This window comes from Hyla sarda, chromosome 4 (assembly GCF_029499605.1).
Source record: "Hyla sarda isolate aHylSar1 chromosome 4, aHylSar1.hap1, whole genome shotgun sequence".
Classification (NCBI taxonomy): domain Eukaryota; kingdom Metazoa; phylum Chordata; class Amphibia; order Anura; family Hylidae; genus Hyla; species Hyla sarda.
The window spans coordinates 27,483,369-27,501,022 of NC_079192.1; the positions used below are offsets into that span (position 1 = coordinate 27,483,369).

The following is a 17,654-nucleotide window of genomic DNA, read 5'->3' on the forward strand; positions in this document are numbered from 1 at the left end:
GTCTCATTCTGCAACTATATGGTCTCCTCATGCTGCCGCTAACTCCAGGCTGTCATCCAGCCACAATATGGTCTCCTTATGCTGCCGCCAGCTACAGGCTGTGTCAGTCAGCCACTATATGATCTCCTCATGCTTCCGTCACCTCCAGGCTGTGTCACTGTACCCCCATGTGGTCTCCTCATGCTGCTAACACATTAAATATAACTTTTTAGGTTCATCTATTTGAAATCTTCAATTTAAATGTTAAAAATATCTTTAATCTATTCAATTGTGAGGCCCTATGGTCTCGTCAGACTGTTGCCACCTCCAGGTTGGGTCATTCAGCTACTATATGGTCTCCTCATGCTGCCGCCACCTCCATGCTGTGTCATTCAGCCACTATATAGTCTCCCCATGCTGCTGTCACCTCCACGCTGTGTCATTCAGCCACTATATGGTCTCCTCATACTGATGCCACCTCCAGGCTCTGTCATTGTGCCGCTCTGCAACAGTTATTCTAATAGCGACACCTCTAATCTGCATTTCATACTGAATTACAGTATTATTTCACTAACCCAGCACACACCCTATGCGTGTCACAGCAAGGCAAAGTGTTCTAAACCCCTATTGAGGCTCTCTGTAGGCCAGAAATAGCCATTTTTAATACAGATTCGGTGCAAATAAATTCGGACCGGACCAAATTTTTCCAGAAAATTCGGCGAACCAGCCGAATCGAATTTTTCTAAAAATTAGCTCATCTCTAAATATAACTGTTACGCCGAGCGCTCCGGGTCCCCGCTCCTCCCCGGAGCGCTCGCTTCACTCTCCCCGCGGCAGCGCTCCGGTCACGTCCTCTGACCCGGGGCGCTGCGATTCCGCTGCCAGCCGGGATGCGATTCGCGATGCGGGTAGCGCCCGCTCGCGATGCGCACCCCGGCTCCCCTACCTGACTCGCTCTCCGTCTGTTCTGTCCCGGCGCGCGCGGCCCCGCTCCCTAGGGCGCGCGCGCGCCGGGTCTCTGCGATTTAAAGGGCCACTGCGCCGCTGATTGGCGCAGTGGTCCCAATTAGTGTGTTCACCTGTGCACTTCCCTATATCACCTCACTTCCCCTGCACTCCCTTGCCGGATCTTGTTGCCTTAGTGCCAGTGAAAGCGTTCCTTGTGTGTTCTTTGCCTGTGTTTCCAGACCTTCTGCCGTTGCCCCTGACTACGATCCTTGCTGCCTGCCCCGACCTTCTGCTACGTCCGACCTTGCTTTTGCCTACTCCCTTGTACCGCGCCTATCTTCAGCAGCCAGAGAGGTGAGCCGTTGCTAGTGGATACGACCTGGTCACTACCGCCGCAGCAAGACCATCCCGCTTTGCGGCGGGCTCTGGTGAAAACCAGTAGTGGCTTAGAACCGGTCCACTAGCACGGTCCACGCCAATCCCTCTCTGGCACAGAGGATCCACTACCTGCCAGCCGGCATCGTGACAGTAGATCCGGCCATGGATCCCGCTGAAGTTCCTCTGCCAGTTGTCGCTGACCTCACCACGGTGGTCGCCCAGCAGTCACAACAGATAGCGCAACAAGGCCAACAGCTGTCTCAACTGACCGATATGCTACAACAGTTACTACCACAGCTTCAGCAGTCATCTCCTCCGCCAGCTCCTGCACCTCCTCCGCAGCGAGTGGCCGCTCCTGGCATACGCTTATCCTTGCCGGATAAATTTGATGGGGACTCTAAGTTTTGCCGTGGCTTTCTTTCCCAATGTTCCCTGCATCTGGAGATGATGTCGGACCTGTTTCCCACTGAAAGGTCTAAGGTGGCTTTCGTAGTCAGCCTTCTGTCCGGAAAAGCCCTGTCATGGGCCACACCGCTCTGGGACCGCAATGACCCCGTCACTGCCTCTGTACACTCCTTCTTCTCGGAAATCCGAAGTGTCTTTGAGGAACCTGCCCGAGCCTCTTCTGCTGAGACTGCCCTGTTGAACCTGGTCCAGGGTAATTCTTCCGTTGGCGAGTATGCCGTACAATTCCGTACTCTTGCTTCAGAATTGTCCTGGAATAATGAGGCCCTCTGCGCGACCTTCAAAAAAGGCCTATCCAGCAACATTAAAGATGTTCTGGCCGCACGAGAAATTCCTGCTAATCTACATGAACTTATTCACCTAGCCACTCGCATTGACATGCGTTTTTCCGAAAGGCGTCAGGAACTCCGCCAAGATATGGACTCTGTTCGCACGAGGCGTTTCTCCTCCTCGGCTCCTCTCTCCTCTGGTCCCCTGCAATCTGTTCCTGTGCCTCCCGCCGTGGAGGCTATGCAGGTCGACCGGTCTCGCCTGACACCTCAAGAGAGGACACGACGCCGTATGGAGAACCTCTGCCTGTACTGTGCTAGTACCGAACACTTCCTAAGAGATTGTCCTATCCGTCCTCCCCGCCTGGAAAGACGTACGCTGACTCCGCACAAAGGTGAAACAGTCCTTGATGTCTACTCTGCTTCTCCACGTCTTACTGTGCCTGTGCGGATGTCTGCCTCTGCCTTCTCCTTCTCTACAGTGGCCTTCTTGGACTCAGGATCTGCAGGAAATTTTATTTTGGCCTCTCTCGTCAACAGGTTCAACATCCCGGTGACCAGTCTCGCCAGACCCCTCTACATCAATTGTGTAAATAATGAAAGATTGGACTGTACCATACGTTTCCGCACGGAGCCCCTTCTTATGAGCATCGGATCTCATCATGAGAGGATTGAACTTTTGGTCCTCCCCAATTGCACCTCGGAAATTCTCCTTGGACTTCCCTGGCTTCAACTTCATTCCCCTACCCTGGATTGGTCCACTGGGGAGATCAAGAGTTGGGGGTCCTCTTGTTCCAAGAACTGTCTAAAACCGGTTCCCAGTAACCCTTGCCGTAACTCTGTGGTTCCTCCAGTAACCGGTCTCCCTAAGGCCTATATGGACTTCGCGGATGTTTTCTGCAAAAAACAAGCTGAGACTCTTCCTCCTCACAGGCCTTATGATTGCCCTATCGACCTCCTCCCGGGCACTACTCCACCCCGGGGCAGAATTTATCCTCTCTCTGCCCCAGAGACTCTTGCCATGTCCGAATACGTCCAGGAGAATCTAAAAAAGGGCTTTATCCGTAAATCCTCCTCTCCTGCCGGAGCCGGATTTTTCTTTGTGTCCAAAAAAGATGGCTCCCTACGTCCTTGCATTGACTACCGCGGTCTTAATAAAATCACGGTTAAGAACCGCTACCCCTTACCCCTCATCTCTGAACTCTTTGATCGCCTCCAAGGTGCCCACATCTTCACTAAATTGGACTTAAGAGGCGCCTATAACCTCATCCGCATCAGAGAGGGGGACGAGTGGAAAACGGCATTTAACACCAGAGATGGACACTTTGAGTATCTGGTCATGCCCTTTGGACTGTGCAACGCCCCTGCCGTCTTCCAAGACTTTGTCAATGAAATTTTTCGTGATCTGTTATACTCCTGTGTTGTTGTATATCTGGACGATATCCTAATTTTTTCTGCCAATCTAGAAGAACACCGCCAGCATGTCCGTATGGTTCTTCAGAGACTTCGTGACAACCAACTCTATGCCAAAATTGAGAAATGTCTGTTTGAATGCCAATCTCTTCCTTTTCTAGGATATTTGGTCTCTGGCCAGGGACTACAGATGGATCCAGACAAACTCTCTGCCGTCTTAGATTGGCCACGCCCCTCCGGACTCCGTGCTATCCAACGCTTTTTGGGGTTCGCCAATTATTACAGGCAATTTATTCCTCATTTTTCTACCATTGTGGCTCCTATCGTGGCTTTAACCAAAAAAAATGCTGATCCCAAGTCCTGGCCTCCTCAAGCAGAAGACGCCTTTAAACGACTCAAGTCTGCCTTTTCTTCGGCTCCCGTCCTCTCCAGACCTGACCCTTCCAAACCCTTCCTATTGGAGGTTGATGCCTCCTCAGTGGGAGCTGGAGCTGTTCTTCTACAAAGAAATTCTTCCGGGCATGCTGTCACTTGTGGTTTTTTCTCTAGGACCTTCTCTCCAGCGGAGAGGAACTACTCCATCGGGGATCGAGAGCTTCTAGCCATTAAATTAGCACTTGAGGAATGGAGGCATCTGCTGGAGGGATCAAGTTCTCCTGTTATTATCTACACCGACCACAAGAACCTCTCCTACCTCCAGTCTGCCCAACGGCTGAATCCTCGCCAGGCCCGGTGGTCTCTGTTCTTTGCCCGATTTAATTTTGAGATTCACTTTCGTCCTGCCGATAAGAACATTAGGGCCGATGCTCTCTCTCGTTCCTCGGATGCCTCAGAAGTTGAACTCTCTCCGCAACACATCATTCCACCTGACTGCCTGATCTCCACTTCTCCTGCCTCCATCAGGCAGACTCCTCCAGGAAAGACCTTTGTTTCTCCTCGCCAACGCCTCGGAATCCTCAAATGGGGTCACTCCTCCCATCTCGCAGGTCATGCGGGTATCAAGAAATCTGTGCAACTCATCTCCCGCTTCTATTGGTGGCCGACTCTGGAGACGGATGTTGTGGACTTTGTGCGAGCCTGCACTATCTGTGCCCGGGATAAGACTCCTCGCCAGAAGCCCGCTGGTTTTCTTCATCCTCTGCCTGTCCCCGAACAGCCTTGGTCTCTGATTGGTATGGATTTTATTACTGATTTACCCCCTTCCCGTGGCAACACTGTTATTTGGGTGGTCGTTGATCGATTCTCCAAAATGGCACATTTCATCCCTCTTCCTGGTCTTCCTTCTGCGCCTCAGTTGGCTAAACAATTTTTTGTTCACATTTTTCGTCTTCACGGGTTGCCTACGCAGATTGTCTCGGATAGAGGCGTCCAATTCGTGTCTAAATTCTGGAGGGCTCTTTGTAAACAACTCAAGATTAAATTAAATTTTTCTTCTGCATATCATCCCCAGTCCAATGGACAAGTAGAAAGGATTAACCAGATCTTGGGTGATTATTTGCGACATTTTGTTTCCTCCCGCCAGGATGACTGGGCAGATCTCCTCCCATGGGCCGAATTCTCGTATAACTTCAGGGTCTCTGAGTCTTCCTCCAAATCCCCATTTTTCGTGGTGTACGGCCGTCACCCTCTTCCCCCCCTCCCTACTCCCTTGCCCTCTGGTCTGCCCGCTGTGGATGAAATTTCTCGTGACCTTTCCATCATATGGAGAGAGACCCAAAATTCTCTCTTACAGGCTTCATCACGCATGAAGAAGTTCGCGGATAAGAAAAGAAGAGCTTCCCCCGTTTTTTCCCCTGGAGACAAGGTATGGCTCTCCACTAAATATGTCCGCTTCCGTGTCCCTAGCTACAAGTTGGGACCACGCTATCTTGGTCCTTTCAAAATTTTGTGTCAAATTAATCCTGTCTCTTATAAACTTCTTCTTCCTCCCTCTCTTCGTATCCCTAATGCCTTTCACGTCTCTCTTCTCAAACCACTCATCCTCAACCGTTTTTCTCCCAAATCTGTTCCTCCCACTCCTGTTTCTGGCTCCTCGGACATCTTCTCGGTCAAAGAAATTTTAGCTGCCAAAAAGGTCAGAGGGAAAAAATTTTTTTTAGTGGACTGGGAGGGTTGTGGTCCTGAAGAGAGATCCTGGGAACCTGAGGACAACATCCTAGACAAAAGTCTGCTCCTCAGGTTCTCAGGCTCTAAGAAGAGGGGGAGACCCAAGGGGGGGGGTACTGTTACGCCGAGCGCTCCGGGTCCCCGCTCCTCCCCGGAGCGCTCGCTTCACTCTCCCCGCGGCAGCGCTCCGGTCACGTCCTCTGACCCGGGGCGCTGCGATTCCGCTGCCAGCCGGGATGCGATTCGCGATGCGGGTAGCGCCCGCTCGCGATGCGCACCCCGGCTCCCCTACCTGACTCGCTCTCCGTCTGTTCTGTCCCGGCGCGCGCGGCCCCGCTCCCTAGGGCGCGCGCGCGCCGGGTCTCTGCGATTTAAAGGGCCACTGCGCCGCTGATTGGCGCAGTGGTCCCAATTAGTGTGTTCACCTGTGCACTTCCCTATATCACCTCACTTCCCCTGCACTCCCTTGCCGGATCTTGTTGCCTTAGTGCCAGTGAAAGCGTTCCTTGTGTGTTCTTTGCCTGTGTTTCCAGACCTTCTGCCGTTGCCCCTGACTACGATCCTTGCTGCCTGCCCCGACCTTCTGCTACGTCCGACCTTGCTTTTGCCTACTCCCTTGTACCGCGCCTATCTTCAGCAGCCAGAGAGGTGAGCCGTTGCTAGTGGATACGACCTGGTCACTACCGCCGCAGCAAGACCATCCCGCTTTGCGGCGGGCTCTGGTGAAAACCAGTAGTGGCTTAGAACCGGTCCACTAGCACGGTCCACGCCAATCCCTCTCTGGCACAGAGGATCCACTACCTGCCAGCCGGCATCGTGACAATAACATTGAGGTAGTGGGCTGTAACCCTGTTATATAATCTAACAAAGCTTGATCAATGAGACCTTAGTTAACCTCTTGAGGACAGAGACCATTTTGAACTTAAGGATGAGGCCAATTTTTATTTTTGCACTTTCGTTCTTTCCTCCTGCTCTTCTTAAAATCATAATGCTTTCAATTTTGCACCTACAGACCTATATAAGGGCTTTTTTTGTGTGTGTCACCAATTTCGCTTATTTTATAACATAATGTGTGGCGATAAAAAAAAAACATTTGTGGGGTGAAAAAAACAAATAAAAAAAAAACAACGCCGTATTGTAAATTTTGGGGGCTTCCGTTTCCACGCACTGTACTTTTTGGTAAAAATGACACCTTATCTTTATTTTGTAGGTCCATATGGTTACAGGTTTATGTAGGTTTCATTTTATTTAACTACTTTAAAAAAAAATTATAACTACATGCACCAATATTAGTATGTTTACAATTGTGATATTCTGACCCCCTATAACTTTTTTATTTTTCCACAAGGGCAAATTTTTTGGCCCCGTGGTCTTTAGTACCATTTTTGTTTTGATGGGACTTTTTGATTGCTTTAAAAAACTTTTTTATGGTATATGAAGTGACCAGAAATGCACAATTTTAGACTTTGGTATTTATTTATTTTTTTTAATGTGTACGCCATCGACCGTGCGGTTTAACTACGTTTATATTTTAATAGTTCAGACATTTACGCACGAGGAGGTACCACATATATATATATATATATATATATATATATATATATATTATTTTTTTTTTATGAGAAAAGGGGGGGGATTCAAACTTTTATTAGGAAGGGGTTAATTCACTTTTATAAACTTTTTTTAACACTATTTTTTTTAGATCCCATAGTGTGCTATACCATGCAATCTTTTGATTGCATACACTGATCAATGCTATGCCATAGCATAGCATTGATCAGTGTTATTGGTGATCTGATTCTCCAGGCTTGGAGCAGCAAGGAGGCAGTTTTCCCGTGATGGTCCCGATTAGCTCCGCAGAGCAGCCAGGACACTTTTATTTTCAGTTTAGATGCCGTGATCAACTTTGATCGTGGCGTCTAAAGGGTTAATGCCGGGCATTGGCCCGATCAGTGATGACTGGTATCAACCCTGGGTCTTGGCTACTGATAGCAGTCAGGACCCACCCTTTGAAGCGTGCTCAGTTCATGAGCGCGCTTCAAACTCCTGGAACGGGATGAGGGTGTACATGTACGCAATATGTCCTTAAGTATCGAGATGCGAGGGTGTACCTGTACGCCCTCCATCCTCAACAGGTTAAATGCATTACGTAAAATCCTCCCAATGTTACGTCTCATATATTTAGGATAACAAGATAATTTCCTATAAGTAGAGAAATCATTAAGTTGACGGGCAGCTTCCTTTTAATATTTTAAGTGGTCCATGGTGTCAACCGCCCCCTGTGTGCAAGCATGATGATAAGGTTGTGACCAGCTCAGGGCTTGGGTTTGGTTAAAAGTCATTTTAGGGTGTGTAAAAGAATGATCAGACACCCTAAATGGCTCTTTACCCCAAAAGGATCTGTAGTGCCTATTATTAGTCTTTCACACACTTAATATGACCCTAATCAGACCGTCAGACATTAATTCAGCATCCCAGAAAAGATAAAATCCTCCTCTAGAATGGTATTCAACATTGATTGATAAGTCAGGAGCTATAGCCTGTATTATTAACAGACATTGCCCCATTTTGAGGGAGTTCAAAAACTTACCGCTAATACAATGTAGGAGACCCCCAAACCTGAGAGACAAGTTAGTCAGAACGGTTGTTTCTTCTAACATGGAGGGAATAAACAAAAGGTTTGAGACTATTTCAAATTTCTGTAGAAATTGTATTAGTTGCCCCGCATGAACAAAAGGACCCATGTTCCGGCACCCCATGACTGATAATGAGCAGTGTTGAGCGGCATAGGCCATATTCGAATTTGCGATATTTCGCGAATATATGGACGAATATTCGTCATATATTCACTAAATTTGCATATTCGTAATATTCGTGTTATATTTTTGCATACGCGAATATTCGCATATGCGAATTTCCACTTATGCAAAATTTCGCATATGCGAAAATTAGCATAAACGGAAATTTGCATGTGCGAAAATTAGCATATGCAAAATTTTGCATAAGTGGAAATTCGCATATGCGAAAATTAGCATATGCAAATGTTCCCATATGTGAAAATTCGTATGCCAGTCTCACACAGTAGTATTAGAGCCTTCTTTACACCACACAAGCTGGAAGCAGAAAGGGATGATCACTGTGATGTGTACTGTGAAAAAAAACAAAACAAAAAAAAAGAATATTCGTAATTACGAATATATAGTGCTATATTCGCAAATTCACGAATATGCGATATTCGCGAATAAAATTCGCATTGCAAATATTCGCGAGCAAGACTAATAATGAGTACATCATCAGTTTTTATTTGACTTGCAGTTCTGATTTTGTTGTTTATGTTTTGCTATAGTCAATATCTATATGTTGGGGAGACAACTTTGTATTTTAGGACCTGCTTCAACCAACACTGTTACACCATACACAAGGGTCTTATGGATTTACCAGTGTGAAAACATTTTGTTGAAGCAGGTCACACCGCAAAGGATCTTAGATTGATTTTGATTGACCATGCACCTGCCCCCGAAAAAACAAAAAAACTGAACTAAAAAAATGTGAGCTACATTGGATTCACAAGCTGCGGTATCTTCACCCAAATGGGTTGAATGTAGATTTTACCGTGACTCTCAGGATATATAGTCAACATACTTAATTATGATAATCGGTCATGAGATTGTCAGCATATTTTGTGATATTTATGGATCTTTTGGGACTTTAATTTCTTATTTTTACTTTCACTAGATTTTGGAGATGGGATTTGTGATCAACACGCGTCTGGCAAACTTCATGCATCCATGTTCTATCCAGTATGGCAGCTGACATTATTTTATCCAGCATGGCAGTTCCATATCGGGAGTTCCTAGAGCCGCCGGTTGCCTGGTTACAGCTGTTGCTTTGTTGCTGTTGGCTGTATGGTAGTACCCTACGTACTTGTGTGGCATGTGCGCTTTGTTTCACCCGCTGCTTTGTTTACAACACCTTTATGGGGACTTTGCTATACAAGCGAGTGTTGATTTATCTTCTTCTTATTACAGTATGTTAGATTATGTTTTTATTGTCCACCTTTTGCACCAGAAAGATATGGTTCAGGTACAAGTTAACATGGTTCTTCATGCAGTATTTATCCTTTTGCTGATTTCCATCAGGTTGGCAACGTGGATGGAAAAAAAATTGTCCATATTGGCTGCTGCTTTTGCTGCCTGTTGTAGTGACAGAGACAGTGGTAGCAGTTAGTGGAGAGGGGCCTCCCACCAAGAAATGGGGTCAAAAGGTGATTACTCTTAAGGACTAAGTTACTGGTGGAGCACCCAAGAAAAACATATTGATATTGGATCCCCAAAATCCATTGTTCAAGCAACCTCCAGACTAATTATGGCAGCAAAGGTTTTGGTGATGGAGCTTGATTCAATGGTGATTCAAATGTTCGAATGGGCTACTCAGACCCGTATTGAATTATGTTCCCTCCTACCATCTTAATACTAGGGACTTGTTGACTGTGTTGGAGAATTTTGCATGGCAAGAGGATAAATTAGCTAGTATTGATGTTGAGAGCCTGTACATCCAAATCCCTCAAGACGTGAAAAACACAAGTTTGTATTGAATCACAATAGGTTGTGTTTGTATTGAATCACAATGGATTCTAGTTTGCTGGTGGATGGTAACATCAGAGGGCCAGAAATTCTATGGGGGCATTGTGCGCCCCAACTTTTACAACTATTTGCTTTGTACTTCTCTACAATTTTATTCCCTGACCTGTTTGGTGAGCTCCTTGGTCTTCATGCTGCTGATTGTTAGAATTCACATGTTAGCATTCACACGTTCAGTTTTTTTAATTTCTTTTGTATCATCGTAGTATGTGATGTGTGTTTTTGTTGTAGGTATCACATTTGTATCATGTTTATATCTGACTAAAGTTGTGGTTTGAAAAGAGGTGGGACTAAGGATTGACGTGGCGGCCAGAAAAGTGTGCATAGTCGTACAAAACAGCTGTCGCCCTGTCCTTATCATTGACCATGTGACCCTAATAAAGGTTGTGTATACAATCCCTGTGGGTGAGTGTCTTAAAGGGGTATTCCAGGCCAAAACTTTTTTTTTTTTATTTATCAACAGGCTCTGGAAAATTAAACAGATTTGTAAATTACTTCTATTAAAAAATCTTAATCCTTCCAATAGTTATTAGCTTCTGAAGTTGAGTTGCTGTTTTCTATCTAACTGCTTTCTGATGACTCACGTCCCAGGAGCTGTGCAGCTCCTATGGTGATATTTTCCCATCATGCACATCTCCCGGGACGTGACATCATCATTGAGTAGTTAGACAGAAAACTTCAGAAGCTAATAACTATTGGAAGGATTAAGATTTTTTAATAGAAGTAATTTACAAATCTGTTTAACTTTCCGGAGCCAGTTGATATATATATATAAAAAGTTTTTCACTGGAATACCCCTTTAAGTTATGAAAGCTCCTGGATACACAGAACAGATTTAGTCTTCTTTTAGGAAGCAGGAAAATAAATATCCCCATTTTGCTTCTATAGTGAGGATCTAAAAACGTGGTTATCCAAAAATGACCACCTTGGTTGATGCTATCTATATGCTTGTAATGTAAACAGACAAGTACACAGTGTGCTATGCCTGCCAGTATGCCTCGGGACCCATGTGGTTCATGCTCTACCAGGCACTGTCACAGTTGGTCATGGCTACCATTGCCATCATCATATCTTCCATGGAGTCTCAGCCTTGTTCCCTAGTTGTATTAATCCAGGCACTCAAGGTTGAATAATCACTTCATTTATTTCAGCATGAACTGCTTATACATATCATAGCAGCACACGTTCCAGTACACAATGGGCATTTTCAACCGCATGCATGCTGCTATGATATGTATATGCATGTGGTTGAAAAAGGCCATTGTGTGCCTGAACTCGTGCTGCTATGATGTGTATATGCATGTGGTTGAAAAAGGCCATTGTGTGCCAGAACGTATGCTGCTATGATATGTATAAGTGATAAGTTCAAGAACCTTGAGTGTCGGGATTTCTGTTCTATACCTTGGATTACCATGATCCACGTGCACCAACTCAGCTATAGTGCCGACCGACTATTCTGACCTTAATCCCTAGTTGTACCTGTAAAAAGTCCATGTCTCCCCCTACCACCAACTCCTCCTCAAGTTCTAGCTCCTCTTTCTTCTCCACTTCTTCCTGCACATGAGAGTTTTGGGTAAGATGCGAAATCTGTTCTCCTTCTTCCATCCCCTGTTGCATCATTGTGAGTGTTTACTATAAATATCATTGACACCGCTCTTGTTCCTATTCTACTAATCTGGGGGCCTCTTAAAAAGGCCAGAGTAGGTGACTGAGATCAAGATAAGGCACACTACCGGTGCGTCCCATCAAGAATGGCCGTCAAACTCTCTTTTTTTTTCTCAGTTTGACGGGGCGCAATGGGCAACCATGGGTTTTTCATTGGGAGTAGCGGGAGAAAAAGACGGGGCAAGCTGTATTTTTTCTCTTGCAGCCCCGGCAGCCCTGACGGCCGTCACACTACCGTGTGACAATGGTAGTGGGAAAGAGGCCTAGCACTTTCTTTATGCTTTGGTGGTCTGATGCATGATAGTCATTGACCACTTTTTGCTGCTCGTCAAGGTGGTGAAATGTATGATGGTGGAATTTTGGGAGGTTGGAACATCGCAGATCGAGCAGTACAGTGGTAGACAAGTCCAGGAGGATATTTTCGTCTGTATGAAGATGGCTGAAATGCACAAGTACAGTCCTGGCCATTTTCACTAAACTTCTGTATGCCATAATACATTTTAATACATGTGCCATGCACGGAGCATGTGTCCTTTTGCCCAAATGCAGTGCAGACCAGAAAATGACCTACTGTGCAGCTTCCCCTTACCCAGGCGCATCATATGTAAGACAGCAGGACAGCACTTTAGCTTAAACAAGTAAAATAATTGAGGGGAACTGTCCATTAAGGAGGATGTGGAGGAGGTGGACAAGCACTTGTTGTCGAAACCATATGTGCACAACTGTGGAGGTGTCACTACTACTCCTTGGCTGCTTTGTTGCCATGGTGCATCGTCACCAATGTCATGCAAAACATGGGCTCACTGGGCCATGAAAGACATGCATTGTCCTTGGCCAAAAGACTGTTCCACAAGTCGATGGTGACATGCACTTTCCTGCACAGCAACAATCCCAAGGAGCGTCCCGCATTCTCACAAGTGGATAACTGGGCATGTATTTCTGTTATCTGTACACATATTCTGTAATGGACAACGGCTGTAACAGAAGAAGAGAAGGATTCGGAGCAGGAGATGATGATGTGACGGTGATGATAATGACAACCATGACCGCATTCTATTAGGGACACCACTTGGCTATTAGAATGATGGCGAGGAGGACAAGGATAGTCTTCCTCACATTGGTGGCCTTAGACAGTTCTTACATCTGTGCAGAAATGGCCACAGCTTATTCTCTGCCTGCGGAGCTTCCACACAGCGATGGTTTTGTCATCTGGCAATGATGAGAAAGAATCCCTAAGCCACCACTAGGAACACTTGGGCCATAACCATCTCTTGAACTTAGGTCTTACAGCTTTTGAGGCTACACCGAGAGCAGCCGTGATGTCATCTGCTCCCAAGCCGACCAAGGCCCTGGTAGGTTTTGAACCCTTGGCCATATGTTGTCTCTGCTCTTTATCTCTACTCTCCTACCCTTAGGTCCTGTCCTTCTCATCAGCTCTACGTGGCTCCCAGGTAATCATCTTCGTCATCTTTATCACTACCCCCCCCCCCCCCCCCTCACACACACACGTTTTTTAGACTAGGATATTTATTTTGATTTATGACGAATCCCAATTTTTGAAAAAAAAGTTGAGTTGTCTACTCGATGGTGACCTAAATTATTTCTTAAAAGCCAATCATGCAAGTATAGGACCACTTAAATACTCCGAAAATTTAGGGCTACCAACACCACGATGGCTATCTTCATAAGACCCTTTGGGCTGGACACCTGCCGAAGAGATGGGCCCAGATTTGTAAATAATGAATCCTTAAGGGAGTACTCCACCCCTAGACGTCTTATCTGCTATCCAAACCCCGCGATCAGACATCTTATCCCCTATCCTTTGGCTAGGGAATAAGATGTCTAGGGGCGGAGTGCCCCTTTAAGAAGTGCAACTCTCAGATACTTTCTGAAAAGGATGGGAATCAGTAGGGTCTAGTAATGCGGTAAAGTTCTCCCGGTGACAGATCTAATGGTGTCCATGTTGAATTCGATCTTCTTTCAATATTTATTCCCATATCTCATGTCTGTAGTGAGACGTCTCGTTCCTCCTGAACTGAGAAAACTCCACTTCTCCAGTTGAACTGGTTTCACTCTGCAGTTAAGAGGGTGTTTAGGAAATGAATGAATCATAACCTCTCGTGACTTGCAAGAACATTTCATGTAATTTTGAACCGAAATAAATAGAATTTCTCTAATCTTTTTTATACACTGACAGGACTTAAAGGGGTACTCCGCCCCTAGACATCTTATCCCCTATCCTTTGGATAGGGGATAAGATGTCTGATCTCGGGGGTCCCGCTGCTGGGGACCCCCGTGATCTCTGTGCTGCATGCGGCGTTAGTTTAGAGCATTGGGTTTAGTGCCGGATGCTCGTGACACTAGGGGGTAATATCCAGGGGTCAAGTCCTGGAAAAAAAAGTATGGGAACTCACCCAAGTTTCTATGTTTAGGCCACTAAAGTAAATGGGGGCATTGCCACTACACTGCAGTATATGTTGACAGAATATATACCCTAAGTGTAACGTAAAAGGGGTACTTTACTGCTCAACTTTTGGAACAAACCGTTCCAAACGCTGGAGCCTGCACCGGGAGCTCATGATGTCATAGCCCCGCCCCTCATGACATCACGTCCCACCCCCTCAATGTAAGTTTATGGGAGGGGGTGTTATGGCTGTCATGCCCCCTCCCATAGACTTGCATTGAGGGGCCGGGGCTATGTCACGAGCTCTCGGCGCCAGCTACAGTGTTCGGGACAGTTTGTTCCGAACACTGAGCAGTGGAGTACCCCTTTAAATCATGCTGTCAATATTTAGGACCATATATAGTAGCCAGAGAAGGAGAGAACAGAGGTAACTACTGCCCCCCTACCTCCACTTCTACATATATTCCCACATACGGTGACCGTATAATGGTAGATATCAGCTGTACACAGGCTCTGCAGACCATATAAGCGATTAAATACAGTTACATCAGGTGACTCGCATGTGACGTCTTTTCTGATCAGAATCGGTTACTTTCCTTTTTATTCTCCATCCAGCCCAGAATATCATGACGATTAATTCCAGACACAACTCGTCTCCACAGAACCTGCAAGACAATCATTTTACGCTCTGCACTTTTCCAGCACCTATAGTGCTACAAAGAGTAATAATGCCCCCCTGTAGAGATTACCAGCCTTCCTGTATAGCCCCTATATGACAGTAGGCCCCGACCAAAGTTAGTTACCATCACAGTCTGACTCCACAGTAGTGGCTGTTCTGCTCCTCATTGGCGGGCAGCGGAGGGCCCGGTGTATTCTAGCAGACGTGACTGTCTCAGCACGTCTACTCCCAGCAGCCATTTCTCTATTAAAATGGTAGAAGGCGGCTGCATTCCTAATGTGGCGGTGACGGCCCTGGGTGACTGTCACTGAAGAGTACACACTGTAACAAATTACCTCTGTGATAACAAACTGCAACAAACCCATAGAATAAAGGGCACATCCCATTTCGGCCGTGAAGACACAGAAAGTTTACTTTTTTTTGCATTTTTATTTTTTTCTTCTCGCTTTCTAAGAGCTATAACTTATGTTGCCATCCACCCATAAGAGGCTTGTTTTTGCACGACCAAGTGCACTTTGTAATGACATCACTCATCTTACTAAAAAGTGTATGGCGCAACCAAAAAATCTATCATTTGTGAGGGAAATTGAAAATAAAAACGCAATTTAGGAACTTTTTTTTTTTTTGGGGGGGGGGGGGGAGGTTTCGTTTATTTGGAATGAACTTTATGGTAAAATTGATATGCCATCTTTATTCTGTGGGTCAATATGATTAAAATGATACCCATGCCTACGTGCTTTTCTATTATGGTATTGCTTTAAAAAAAAATATATATATATATTTTTTTTTATTGTATGCTGACCTCTAGAACTTTTTATATAAATTTTTAACCTCTTCTTCATGTAATCACCTTACTACTAGAGTGACACACTGTAACAAACCTCCTCCTCATGTAATCTCCTTAATACTGGGATGACACACTGTAACAAACCTCCTCCTTGTGTAATCTTCTTACTACTAGGGTGACACACTGTAACAAACTTCCTCCTCATGTAATCTCCTTACTACTGGGGTGACACACTGTAACAAACCTCCTCCTCATGTAATCTGCTTACTACTGGGGTAACACTGTAACAAACCTCCTCCTCATGTAATCACCTTACTACTGGGATGACACACTGTAACAAACCTCCTCCTCATATAATTACCATACTAATGGGGTGCCCCACTGTAACAAACCTCCTCCTCGTGTAATCTCCTTACTACTGGGGTGACACATTGTAACAAAACTCCTCCTCATGTAATCTCCTTACTACTGGGGTGACACACTGTAACAAACCTCCTCCTCATGTAATTACCTTACTACTGGGGTGACACACTGTAACAAACCTCCTCATGTAATCTCCTTACTACTGGGGTGAGACACTGTAACAAACCTCCTCCTCATGTAATCTCCTTACTACTGGGGTGACACACTGTAACAAACCTCCTCCTCATGTAATCTCCTTACTACTGGGGTGACACACTGTAACAAACCCCCTCCTCATGTAATCACCTTACTACTGGGGTAACACACTGTAACAAACCTCCTCCTCATGTAATCTCCTTACTATGGGGTGACACACTGTAACAAACCTCCTCCTCATATAATTTCCTTGCTACTGGGGTGACACACTGTAACAAACCTCCTCCTCATGTAATTAGCTTACTACTGGGGTGACACACTGTAACAAACCACCTCCTCATGCAATCACCTTACTACTGGGGTAACACACTGTAACAAACCTCCTCCTCATGTAATTACCTTACTACTGGGGTGACAAACTGTAACAAACCTCCTCCTCATATAATCTCCTTACTACTGGGGTGACACACTGTAACAAACCTCCTTCCATGTAATTACCTTACTGGAGTGACATGTGACTTCTCCTCCAGCTCAGCCCCACCTCCTCCACAGCATCACACAGTTCCTTCAGCCACGATCTCTCCTTTTCCTCTACACCTAAGCTCCGCCCCCAACATGTGATGGTGACATCATCACAGGTCCTACACCTCCAGCATCTAGCTGTCCGGGCCAGGGGAGGAGACGGAGGGAGGGTAAGAATAATCCAGAGGTCGGTCCTGCAGGACTAATGTAACAGGGATGGCATCCTCCTCTGGAAAAAGCAAAGAAACGCCGTTCCTGTGCGTTCCTGCAGAGCAACTACTATAATACTGCCCCTATATACAAGAATATAATACTGCTCCTATATACAAGAATATAACTACTATAATACTGCTCCTATATACAAGAATATAACTACTATAATACTTCCTCCTATATACAAGAATATAACTACTATAATACTGCCCCTATATACAAGAATATAACTACTATAATACTGCCCCTATATGCAAGAATATAACTACTATAATACTGCGCCTATATACAAGAAGATAACTACTATAATACTGCTCCTATATACAAGAATATAACTACTATAATACTGCTCCTATGTACAAGAATATAACTACTATAATACTGCTCCTATATACAAGAATATAACTACTATAATACTGCTCCTATATACAAGAATATAACTACCATAATACTGCCTCCTATATACAAGAAGATAACTACTATAATACTGCTCCTATATACAAGAATATAACTACTATAATACTGCTCCTATGTACAAGAATATAACTACTATAATACTGCTCCTATATACAAGACTATAACTACTATAATACTGCCTCCTCTATACAAGAAGATAACTACTATACTA

At 45.3% G+C, this 17,654-nt stretch overlaps 1 protein-coding gene across 1 annotated transcript in view; it reads right to left on the reverse strand.

The window, feature by feature from the left end:
* Positions 1 to 16,853, reverse strand: part of LOC130367659 (E3 ubiquitin-protein ligase Rnf220-like) — a 65,858-nt gene extending 49,005 nt beyond the window's left edge. Inside the window, exon 1 of the mRNA XM_056570221.1 lies at positions 16,790 to 16,853. The gene's annotated coding sequence lies outside the window, so the exon portion shown is untranslated. The remainder of the gene's footprint in view (positions 1 to 16,789) is intronic.
* Positions 16,854 to 17,654: the final 801 nt, after the last annotated feature.